General features: G+C 35.5%; 1 long non-coding RNA gene across 4 annotated transcripts in view; it reads right to left on the bottom strand.

Annotated features, from left to right (window-relative positions):
• LOC123383964 overlaps window positions 1–12,526 on the bottom strand; it is a 454,947-nt gene that overhangs the window by 359,271 nt on the left and 83,150 nt on the right. For 2 of the 4 annotated variants that reach the window (XR_006594422.1, XR_006594421.1), the window contains exon 3: window positions 9,350–9,416. The exons of the other annotated variants lie outside the window; for them this stretch is intronic. This is a non-coding gene — a long non-coding RNA (uncharacterized LOC123383964). The remainder of the gene's footprint in view (window positions 1–9,349; window positions 9,417–12,526) is intronic. 4 annotated transcript variants of the gene reach the window in all.

Here is a 12,526-nt window from a genome sequence, read left to right as displayed (position 1 = left end):
AAGACTAACTAGAAATAAAATCTCTAATCCTTTCTCTCGAACTGTTTGACACTAATTTTGCAATTTAAAAAATAAAGCATATGAAAAGATGTTTCCAAATCATATATAATCAGGCAAAGGCAAATTAAAACGCCAGTGAGATGCCACTACCACCTATTAGAATGGCCAAAATCTAGAGCACTGACAACACTAAATTCTGGCAAGGATACAGAATAATAGGAACTCTCATTCACTGCTAGTGAGAATACAAATCACTGCTAGTGAGAATTCACTGCTGGTACAGCCACTTTGGAAGATGGTTTGGTGGTTTCTTATAAAACTAAACATTCTCTTACCATATGATCCAGTTCTCCTTGGTATCTAAAAAAGACCATGTACTATATGTTTCTAACTATATGACATTCTGGAAAAGGCAAAACTACAGAGACACTAAAAGATCAGTAGCTGCCAGAGATTATGGGAAGGGATGGATGAGTAGGCAGAGCAGAAAGGATTTTTAGGGTAGAGAAACTATTGTGTACAATTCTACAGTGGCGGGCACATGTCATTATATATTTGTGCAAACCCATAGAATGTACACCACCAACAGTGAACCTTAAACTATGGACTTTGGATGATTATGCTGCATCAATATAGGTTCATCAATTGTAACAAATATACTACTCTCTGATAAAGAATGCCGATAATGGGGGAGACTGGGCATATGTGGGGGCCGAGTACATATAGAAATCTCTGTAACTTCCTCTCAATTTTGCCATAAACCTAAAACTTCTCTTTAAAAAACACTATTTAAAACAGGCAAAAATTGATCTATGGACCATAAGACTTTGAATAATCCTTGTTTTGTAATGCCACTGCCATCAGAGAGCCACAGGGGGAAAAATGATATGTGGCTAGAAACGGGGAATAGGGAAATAAATTCAGGAATAGTTTTGACGTGCCTATTATCAGATAAGTACTTTCAAAAGAATGAGTTTTTAAGAACTGCAAATTAAAAAAGTGTTTTTTAAAAAGGTAAACAATTAAAATATATCATTGAAGAAATAGTTTTTCAAACACTGAAAATTATGTCTTTGTCATGGCCAAAACTCAAAACCAGGAAGGTTTGGTATAGTTTAGCATATTACAAGGACAATAAAAGGTAAGAGTAGAGCAACTGAAATAAGATTAGCCATCCAAACATATAAATATAAACCCTAGAGAAAACATTAACAACATGGAGAAAATTGAATACTAGAAACAACTAGAACTCCACTGGGGACAAATAGAGTTACAAGATTTTTCACTTAAAGGAAACTGGAACTTAAACTGAAATCCACCATTTACTGTCTAGAGAAATTGGATGTTGTGATAAAGCCTTCTAACATATTTGAAAAATGAAAGGGTAAATCTTAGGAATGAATCACAGAAGAGAAAGCTCCCAAATCTATGTAGAAATTCCTCCAAATCTTTGGATGATCACAGAACTGTGCATGTGCAAGGATAAATCAAAGGTACCCAGTGAAAAGCGACAGGTGGATGTTTGAAAGAAGAAAGAAGTTTCAGCTGCTGACAATGACAGCATAGTTTGGAGCTAAGCCAATAAAACTCACTAAAACAAAAATCAATGCTATTCAGAAGAAAACATTAACTAGCAGAATCCATATCTTCAGTGCTCCCTTCCTAATAGGCTCATGAACAACTTGTGAGGCATTCTGGATACTAATCCTTACCACGAAGGAGGTCACCGCCATCCCTGACTTACTGGAAATCTAAATTGCACAAATGGGTCAAGGTCTGCAATCTCTAGCTTTTCTACAAATTTTAGACAGGATTCAAAGCAGTCCTTACGAGACTGATAATCCTGTCCAGAAACTCTCTGTTCCTTACTGTCTAGTCTTCTTCCTAGACACGAGACTCATTCTATTTAGGGCCAAGGAATTTCCTGTCATGAGAGAGACTGATAGTCTTCATGTTGACTCATAAACCTGCTTAAATATCTAGAACTAGAAAATAAGACTTCTTTGGCCTGGAAGACTAGAAACTAGGTGTTTTTGGGTTGCTCTCCTCAGGACACTCCTTCATACTCACCCCCCAAATTGGTAAAAACAAAACCTAATATTAAAAACCCTGATATTATTGAAATAACTTCATATTAAGATAGTAAATCTTCATTTTGAGATGATGAAACTCTACCAAACTAATAGTACTATATCCACTGAATCACAAATTTCAGCCCATCTAAGGGCATGCTTTCCAAACAGTACTCTTGAGTATCCTATTATATCCAAGATTAAACATTATAAAGACCATCCTCAAGCAGAAGATGAGTGTGGACCTTTAAATTTTAATGATTTTTTCCCCAAGTTAGAAGGTTTATTATTATTTTTTAAAGTGCACATATTTTTGAAAGTTTATTTATTTATTTTGAAGCAGAGAGAGAGGCAGAGAGGGAGAGAGAAAATCCCAAGCAGATGCCGCACTGGCAGCACAGAGCCTGACGCAGGGCTTGAACTCACAAACCATGAGATCATGCCCTAAGCAGAAATCAAGAGTGGGAGGCTTAACCGACTGAGCCACACAGGTGCCCCTGTTTTTTTCTTTTTATTAAAACCAAAAAGTATCTAGAAAGTATATTTATGTCAGACTGATGAAAGCTAAATAAAATGTTCCTATTTTGTTTTGTTGTTATATTAGTGGCAGAATCCTGGTAATGAGCCTATTTCAACAATTCTGGTCCAAATGTCCATTATTTTCCTTCTATAAGTCTTTTAAGTATTTGCATATGCATATGGTAAGAGTATATTTGTTTTTTTGTTTGTTTGTTTTGTTTTGTTTCTAGGAAGAACAATGGGGAAGTGAGAATGACTGTATTAAAAGATCCCAGGTAAGATGGGGAAAAGAAGCAAATATATTCTAACAGGAGAATGAATGAATAACAGTGGCTTGGGGCCAGTCAATAAGTATTTGTTGAGTGCCTAGAGGTGTCTATTAAAGCACAGGAGTGTCATTAAGAAAATTCAATAACCATAAAGAATGACACCAATCTATACACCCAGCATCAATAATTTACTAAAGCTAGTATCTGCACAAATCATAGAAGCCCAAAGAAACTATTATTTATTTCAAGGTGATTTTTCCCCTTTTTGCTCTGTTTAGACCTATGTATTATCTTTAAATAAATGACAATAATAACAATAAATAATAATTTTAAAAGAGACACTATACTGCTTCCATGAAAATACTTACAGGAATACCAATCTATACATTTAGACACAGATGACACTAACTCCACATTTATGGACTGCCTATTTCCTTGTTGATATTGTGGAAATGTAAATATTCTGTCAGAGGACCAGATGGTTTTTATTTACTTATTTTTTTGCCACAGTTCGTCAAATAGTCAAACCACTTTTCACTTAGGTTAAAAGTCTGAACTGCATTTGAAAAAAGTTTCTAGGGGCGCCTGGGTGGCGCAGTCGGTTAAGCGTCCGACTTCAGCCAGGTCACGATCTCGCGGTCCGTGAGTTCGAGCCCTGCGTCGGGCTCTGGGCTGATGGCTCAGAGCCTGGAGCCTGTTTCCGATTCTGTGTCTCCCTCTCTCTCTGCCCCTCCCCCGTTCATGCTCTGTCTCTCTCTGTCCCAAAAATAAATAAACGTTGAAAAAAAAAAGAAAAAAAAAAAAAAAGAAAAAAGTTTCTAAGTTATTTCCAGAAAAATATGTTGGTTCTGTGTTATACTTCTTGGTATCTTAGAATAATCTGTAGATCTGATTAACTTGTTTGATAATAGCGGCTTACTGTAAAGACTTCATAACTAGAATATAGTTTACCATATATATATCTGGCAGAGTGAAATGCCTGATCATTGAGTGGTCACTCCACTGTCTCAACTTCACAGAAACATTTAAACAGTCATCCACACACTTAATTCTTTCACTCCTGGATCTTGACCAATTTTATTCCAGGAAGACAGAAGGAAAAAAAAGGGGGGGGGGCTAAAGATTTGTGATATACATAAGCAAATTCTTTCTACTTAGATTTTCTCATTAAAAAAAAATCCCTATTTAATAAAGACCGTGAATTTGTATTTACCATAATTTGTAAAGGGAGGTGTTAAAGTTGCAACTACAAGTGTGGATGAATCTATTTCGTCTTTTGGTTCTAACAGTTTCATCCATATATTCTGAGACTTTGTTGTTTGCTGCATACTGATGCATTGATGGATTGATTCTTTCATCATTATGTAATGTCCCTCTTTGATTCTGATAATTTTCTTCACTCTGAAGTTCAGTTTAGAAAATACTAATACAGCCCCTTTTTTATTGTTTTTATTGATATCTGCATGGCATAGCTTTGTCATACTTTTATTTTAAATTGTATCATATCATTGAAGTGAGTTTTTTGTTAGCAGCATATAGGTGGGTCACTTTTTTTTTTATCAACTGCCATTCTATGTCTTTTGACTGGTATATTAAGACCATTAAGACCATTTAGGATAAGTAATGTTATGTTTATAATTGAGTTTTATTTTATTTTAATTTTAATTTTATTTTATTATTTATTTTCTATTTGTTTCCTTTGATTCTTATTTCTTTTTCTTTTCCCTTATCTACATAGGGGCTACTTCAGTTATTTCATAGGATTCCATCTTAATTTATATATAATGTTTTTGAGTGTATCTCTTTGTGTAGTATTTTTGGTATTTATTTTGGGTATAATAGTATATATATTTAACTTAGTATTTTACTACTTTGAATGAAGTGTGGAAAACTCACTTCCACTTAAATGTTTTAATGTTCCCAACATTCACATAGCATGGTCTTCAGTATCAGATGATATATTAGTTTGCAAGGTCAGCTGTAATAGGTACCACAAACTAGTTGACTTAAACAACAGAAATTTATTTTTCACAAGTTTGAAGGCTGCAAGTCTGACACAAGGGCCTTGGCAGAGTTGGTTGCATCTGAGGGCTGTGAGGAAGAATTTACTCCATGTCTTTTTCCTAATTTCTGGTGGTTTGATGGAAATATTTGGCATTTATTGACATTGTAGGCATATCACCCAGACCATGTTCATATCTGTTTCTCCTGTGTCCTCTTTTTGCTAGTTCAATTCCTTCCCACCCCTGCCCCACTGTTTATGGCAGCGTAGAAAAGATTTAGGGAGAAAGAAACATCTGGCCTGGGCCTCTTGTTGTGATTGAGTCCCTACTGGTTCTGCCTGGCTGCCTCAGTATCTCTCAGTGAAAGGGAAGTCTAAGGCCTCATGAAAATAGGAAATGCTTCTCTTGGCTTCTCATTTTTAGTGGGACTTCTAAATGAACGTGCTTGATAACGATACTGGGCCCTCCTGACACTGTAAGCAAAACCTGACTGATCAATGGGAGATATGAGCCTACCTGAGCTGGCTTCTGTTGATCAGATAAGGGTCATGAAGTGTCAGGTCTGGGTGGCCTCGCTCTGTTGGGTGATCATATGCAAGACATCCTGTTGCTGTGTTGTTCCTCTAGTCCTGGGATCCCAAACCAACCCACCTTCTTCTTACCACACTGCAGAGTTCCCCCTTGGCTGTCCTTAGCATTTCCAAGGTTTACAGTTGTGATTAGCAGAGAAGAGCAGCGAAAATGAGTAGATACTATCTTTTCTGTACTGGAAGTCTTAAATAAATTTCTAAAATATTTTATATAAAAATATAAATGATTTTTATTTTCATCCAGAATTTTTGTTTCTGGAATGTGCCAGCCCAATTTAACCGAATTTCTTCAAATAGCTTAATAGTTAGCACCTGATAGGGGTGCCTGGGTGGCTTGTCAGTTGAGCATCAGACTTCAGCTCAGGTCATGATCTCACAGTTCATGGGTTCGACCCCCGCATCGGGCTCTGTGCTGACAGCTCGGAGCCTGGAGCCTGCTTCAGATTCTGTCTCCCTCTCTCTCTGCCCCTCCCCCACTCACACTCTGTCTCTCGCTCTCAAAGATAAATAAAACATTTAAAAAAATAAAAAAATAATTAGCGCCTGATAATATATCTTCAGTCCAATAATTTTCCCCACTTTGCAGGGATGATAGGTGGGCTTAATTTTGGATAGTTCTATCATTTGTTTTTGCTTCCTTCCTTTTCACTGTTAGATAATCATGTTCAATAGTCAGCAAATAGTCACCATGAATCCAAACCGCCAAGAAAGGACTTCAGGAAGACACTGTTGTTAGGTGGAATCTTTGGTCACATTCATACCCACAGTTACCAGCACCATTAATAGACTTGTTTTTTGAACATGAAAGACAATGGTAAATAAGAAAACACATTTAGCCATCATGTTTTGGCAGAAAGCTTGTCTATTTAATTGCTTACTTGGCATGAAAATTATCCCTGGTTAAAACATATCTAAAGAGGACTCATCCACTTTGCCTTGGTGTGTAGACTACAGTGATTGTATTTTTTTTTTCCTTTGAGGCTACATTATTATATAGTCACTAGGAATACAGGTTTAGTATCAGGTAGTGCTACTCCACTCCAAAATTTACCAACTGTTGGCCTTGGAAAATTTGCTGAATTTCTCTTTGGGTTTCACAGCTTTGTTCCTATAGTCTATTAGATATCTCTTAGAAAGATCTTAACACGATTCCTGGAACATAGTAAGTACTCAATTTAGCTTTTTATTTTTAAAAATAATATTGTCATTCTCTTCCTAAAACTTATCATTTTAGTAATGACTGTTGTCATGAAATTAGCATAGGGTAGGCGAGAGTGCTGTTAGTTTCTTGGAAGTACCTTTAATCCAAAATTTCCACTTCTGGTTTGTTTAGGAACTTTTGTCTTTTGTTCCTGTCTCCAGACAGGATTAAATGAGGGCCTACACTATTCCTAAAATATTTAATTAAGAGTTCAGTTTATTTGTTTCTAATTGATAAAGATTTTATCAGAAATGGTCTATGTTAACCATCATTATATCCACAGTCCAATTATATCACCCTATTAAGTCAAAGTGATTCAAAACTTATTTACTTAGTTTAGTTAGGCTGATTATTACCTTACATATTAAGTAAAACCTATGACTATTTGTTTCTAAGTTTTATCCTCAAGTAAGCACATACATAAATATTGAGATGATTTTTATTGAATGAGAAAATGATAGGTGCTTGAAAAAGTAGGACAATTATTCTATTTTTAGAGAACTTATTTGTCCCTTTGGTCAAGTCTACAATGTAAATCATGATACAATTAAACAGACAATTACCAACCATCTATCAAAGCCATCCTCCTATGTGGCATGATAACAATAATTACGGTTCCTACTTCAAGCGGTCTAGTTGATAAGTGCATTCTGAATAGTTGACTAACTAAAATTTTCTGGAAGTAAGTGTTGCATTCTGTGGCTTATTTCTACAAGTGAGTCAGAAGAAGTAAGATGATGTTTGCAGTTTCTCTGAATGTGTAGATGAACATGGCCATTAGTTTATAGTGGAATCCTAAGTACCATCACGTGGGGAAAGGGGAACATGCTGTCTGGCACTTGACAAACTGATTATAAGATAAATGTATGACAACAGAGAGGACTGCTGCAACAAATTTCAATGTTAATCTGTGAATTCTCCTTATTTAAACATTTTGGAGAGTGAGACACTTGTAAACTTTTGATGCTGCAAACTGATAAAGGGCTTAAATGACTTAGGAAGTTTTCTAAGCTCTGTGACCAACAGTTTACCTAACTGCACTCTGAGTATAGCTACATGACATATGAAAAACTAAAAAAAGGAAAAAATGGAGCCAAGAAAGTAATATAGAATTGTGCTGAATCTAATTTTTTTGTGTGTTATTTGGATAACTCTATTAAGTTAAAACTTATGACCTTAAAGGGCTATGGGTACACTTTGAATATTCTCCCAGTAGCCATATTTTAGTTTCATAAATGAGCCATCAGGTTACTCAGTAATTTTGAAAAGATAAGTGACAAATGTGAGAAATCAACAGTATAGGCAAACATGTACAGTTTCAATGCCTTATGGACAATTCATACAATTTCCCAACATATGCTAAGTGCCTAATACAGGTCCACAGGGACTTGATAATTAGTCATATATTAAGAAGTTGCCTTTATTTTTAATCAGAGTAAATATAAGTATATGCTTAGAAATAACGGATGCATAGGTATATATTTTTTTAATCTCCCTTTTTTATCTATGATAAATCATCTCTAAAATTATTTCTACAATATTGTCGACTCTTGAACAACACAAGGGTTAGGAGTGCTGGCCCCCATGCAGCCAAAAATCCACGTATAATTTTTGACTCCCCCAAAAATTAACTACTAGTAGCCTACTACTGACCAGAAGCCTTACCAATTACATAAACAGTCAATTAGGGGCACCTGGGTGGCTCAGTCAAACATAAACAGTCAATTAACACATAAATTGTATGTTATATGAACTACATATTGCATTCTTACAATAAAGTAAGCTAGAGAACAGAAAATCTGAGAAAATCATACGAGAAAATACATTTACAATACTGTACTATATTTATTCATACACATGAGTGGGAACCACACAGTTCAAACCCGCATCGTTCAAGGGTCAACTGTATTTACTTCCATTGAAGCAGACTATCCTCTAATTCTTATGCTATCAAAAGTTACAACCTAATCAAAAGCTTTTTCTCTGAGTCCATCATTATCAAGCATAAAAATGATCACTGAGGTTTTAGATCAGTGAGTAGAGACTCTTTGCTTGTGCCAAATTTTAGATGACTAATTCAGTTTTATCTGCACTTCCCCATGAGTCTAGGGCATGTCTGGGAATACCAAAACAAAGCCAAAATTGGTGTTAGAGTTCTAGCATGCAAATACAGAAGTCTCAGTAGGGCAATTACCCAACTATATATCTAAACCCAGTAAAGACATAGGATTGGTGGGAAATCATGCTTTGCAAAAAGTATCAAAAAATGGTAAAAGAAAAAAAGCCATATCTCTCTTTTAGCCAAAAGATGAGGGTAGGGAGGGCCCCAAACAGAAGTAGAAATTAGAGGTCAAAAGTTAAGCAAATACTGGAATGGAGCAAAGCAGGAATGAGGGAAGAATGACCAACAATATTTTCTTATAAGGCTAAGTCATCCAGAACTACCTGTTAAAGGAGGCTGGTACTGACTTGTTTTATATAGATTAGCACATCTGTCAAAGGCACATATCAAGGGAATTACTACTAAGACAACCAAACATTATGTATATTATGTACAAATATGTCAATACATATACTCTAACAAAGTTTGAGATCAAGTTCAGTCTGGCAAGACTAATACAACAAAATGCCTTAATGGGAGTTTGATTGTCTCAGTTTTAGTACAATTCTCAGGATAACAGTTCCAACTACTTACACTACAAAAGGTGAAGGTGAAGTCTGGTTATAAAGTGGTTTTAGATTTTTTTGTCCAAGAACACTGCCTGGAGGAGAAAGACCAGAAAAGAAAGAATTTAGAATTATACATTATACAGAGGGATTAAGAATAAATATATTTGCACACATCAAAGCAGGTTCAGTGTGGAGATCTCCAATGATTGGGTAGAGGGCTTGTCTTCAGAGCATCCAGGCAAGGGGCTCTCTAAGAGAAAAAGTCAGCTTAAACATTTGCCAAGCCAGAAGAGTACTTCTAGTAGACCGCCATGAGATTACAGCCTCTGCTTTGAAGGAGCCAGAGAAAGAAAAGAGAGGAATGGAAACTTAAGGTAGGGGTAGAAGAAGGCTAGTATGACACATCCCTTTCCCACTGCTGGCAACTAGCTAGAAACATGGCTGAGCTGGACAGAGATAAAGTTTTGTAGTGGTTGCTCTAAGAGTTACAATATGCATCTTAACTAGTAACAATCTATTTCAGACAAAATGCAGTAACTTTTCTCTAATATAAGTATTTTTCCTCCTTCCTTAGTACTACTATTGTTTTATGTATAATATATGTACATATGTACACACATATGTATGTATATATATGTATGTTTATGTATATGTATAAAATCCGTTTTTCTGTTATACAACTGGATAATCCTTATTGATCTTTATTGAGTCTTCTAACCATGTTAAGTTCTACTTTGAGCCCATTTAATGATTTCTTTATACTTTCATTAAGTTTTATTTTAATAAAAAACTTTATTTGCTAGAATAGTTTTAGGATCACAGAAAAACTGAGCAGAAAGTACAGAGGGTTCCCACATAACACCAGCTCCCACACATGTACAACCTTCCCCATACTCTGGCACCAGAGCAGTACATGTGTTACAAATGATGACTCTACAATGCCCCAGCATAATCATTAAAAATCTATAGTTTACATTGGGATTCATCTTGGTGTTAAATAATCCTAGTTTACAAATGTTGATGACATGTATCTATCATTGTAGTATCATATATAATAGTTTCACTGCCCTAAAAATGTTCTGTGCACTGCTTATTCATTTCTCCTAACATCCACTGACCTTTTTACTGTTTCCAAAGTTTTGCCTTTTTCAGAATGTCATAAGTTGGATCATACTGTATCTAGCCTTTTCAGATTGACTTCTTTCACTTAACAGTATGCATTTAAGGTCCCTTTATGTCTTTTCACAGCTTGATAGCTCATTTCTTCCTTGTGCTAAACAATACTCCATTGTATGAATGTACCACAGTTCATTTACCTACACTCCAACTGACGGATATCTCGGTTACTTCTAAGTTTTGGCAATTGTGAATAAAGCTGCTATAAACATCCATATGCTTATGTGTGGACATAAGTTTTCAATTAATTTGGGTAAATACCGAGAAGAATGACTGCTGGATCATATGGTAGTAGTATGTTTAATTTTTCAAGAAACTATCAAACTGCCTTCCCAATGGCTGTACCATTTTGCATTCCCACCAGCAATGAATGAGAGTTCCTGTTGCTCCACATCCTTGTCATCTAGTGAAATTTTAATTTTGGTTATTATATTTCCAACTCTAAATTTCCCATTTGATTCCCTTTTATAGTTTGTATTTATTAAGATTATTATTTTGGAGCACCTGGGTGACTCAGTGGGTTGAGCATCCGACTCTTAGTTTTAGCTTAGGTCATGATTTCACAGTTTCGAGTTCAAGCTCCACATCGGGCTCTGTGCTGACAGCACAGAACCTCCTAGGATTCTGTCTCTCTCTCTCTCTGCCCCTCCCCTCATTGTGTGCACGCTCTCTCTCTCTCGAAAATAAATAAACAAACATTAAAAAAAGATTCTTGTTTTTGAGACACTGTTCTTATATTGTCCTAGAATTCTTAAAACCTTTTTCATAATAGCTACACTGGACTACGTGTCTGCTAAACTAACATCTGGGCCTACTGAGAATCAGTTTCTATTGCCTGCTTTTTTTTTTTTTTCTTCTAAGTATGGGTCTCAGTTTCCTTTTTCTTCCCATGTTTCTACATTTTGTACTGAAAAATGAAAAATCTAGATAATATGTTTTAGCAATTCTTAATTTGTTTCTTCTGAAGGTTTTAACTTGTCCAACTTAAAATTATATCTTCCTCATGGTGTGCAATCACTGAGATATTGTTTATGTTTTATCATTTTTACTTTACTTTGTTTGGTTTTCTAGTGGTTGCTCTTGTGTCCACATAGAGAAGTTATCAGCCAATTATTTGAAATGATCTTGTCAAAAATTTTGAGCCTATAATGCTTTGACCCCTATGTCACTGGACTTGTGTGTGGGCTTGTGAGCACACTTAAAGTTCAAATATCCACTTTAATGTTCACTTTCTCTGGGCCTGTCACTGATATGCTCTGTACATGTACATTAATTCTTAGCTATAGATATGTGGAGAATTTAGCTATCTTTTGTGTGACTCTCTCACATATTGAATTCCTCCCCCCACAAGTTTCTGGTTGTTGTCCCACTCCCATAACCAGTTCCATAAAATCAGTTCAGCACAACAGTGGATTTCTCCTATTTGTTTTCTACTGAGTTTGCCACTTTCACCAGAAAACCACTAGCATGGTGTTTCACCCTCTGCACCAAATCAAATCTATTAACTCTGGTAGCAAAACTGCTGAATCTAACAGCCAGCCCTGTCCTGGGAACAATACAGACAGGAAAGGAATGGAAGAAAGTCTAGGCAAAAAGACTGCAGTGTCCTGCTATTCATAGTAGCTTTTCATGATAAAAGATTATAATTTTTTTTTTTGCTTTTAGATAATTTTCAGAGGGCTGAAATTGTTGTTTCTAACCACTTTGCCCAGATTTATACTTTTGGGGGGGGGGGGGAGGACAGGGGACAGGATACTCTAATCTTTTCAGGCAGGTGTAGCAGAAAGTCTCATAGTTTTGCAAGGTTTACTTAACATTAAAAAATCAATTATTTTTCTACATTAACAGTCTCCAGTAAAAACAATAAATATGACTATGTAGAAAGATGAAAATTTAACAGATAAAATTTAATATATGTTCATTAATTTAAAATCTTAACACTATAATGAACCAGGAACTTCCTGAAATTATACCAATTGATTGTGAAAAAAATGACAGTAGCAAAAATTATACCTATTTTGAAACA

Source organism: Felis catus, chromosome A2 (genome assembly GCF_018350175.1).
Source record: "Felis catus isolate Fca126 chromosome A2, F.catus_Fca126_mat1.0, whole genome shotgun sequence".
Lineage (NCBI taxonomy): Eukaryota > Metazoa > Chordata > Mammalia > Carnivora > Felidae > Felis > Felis catus.
The sequence above is the reverse complement of the archived record's forward strand: the minus strand, read 5'-3'. Positions and strand labels throughout refer to the sequence as shown.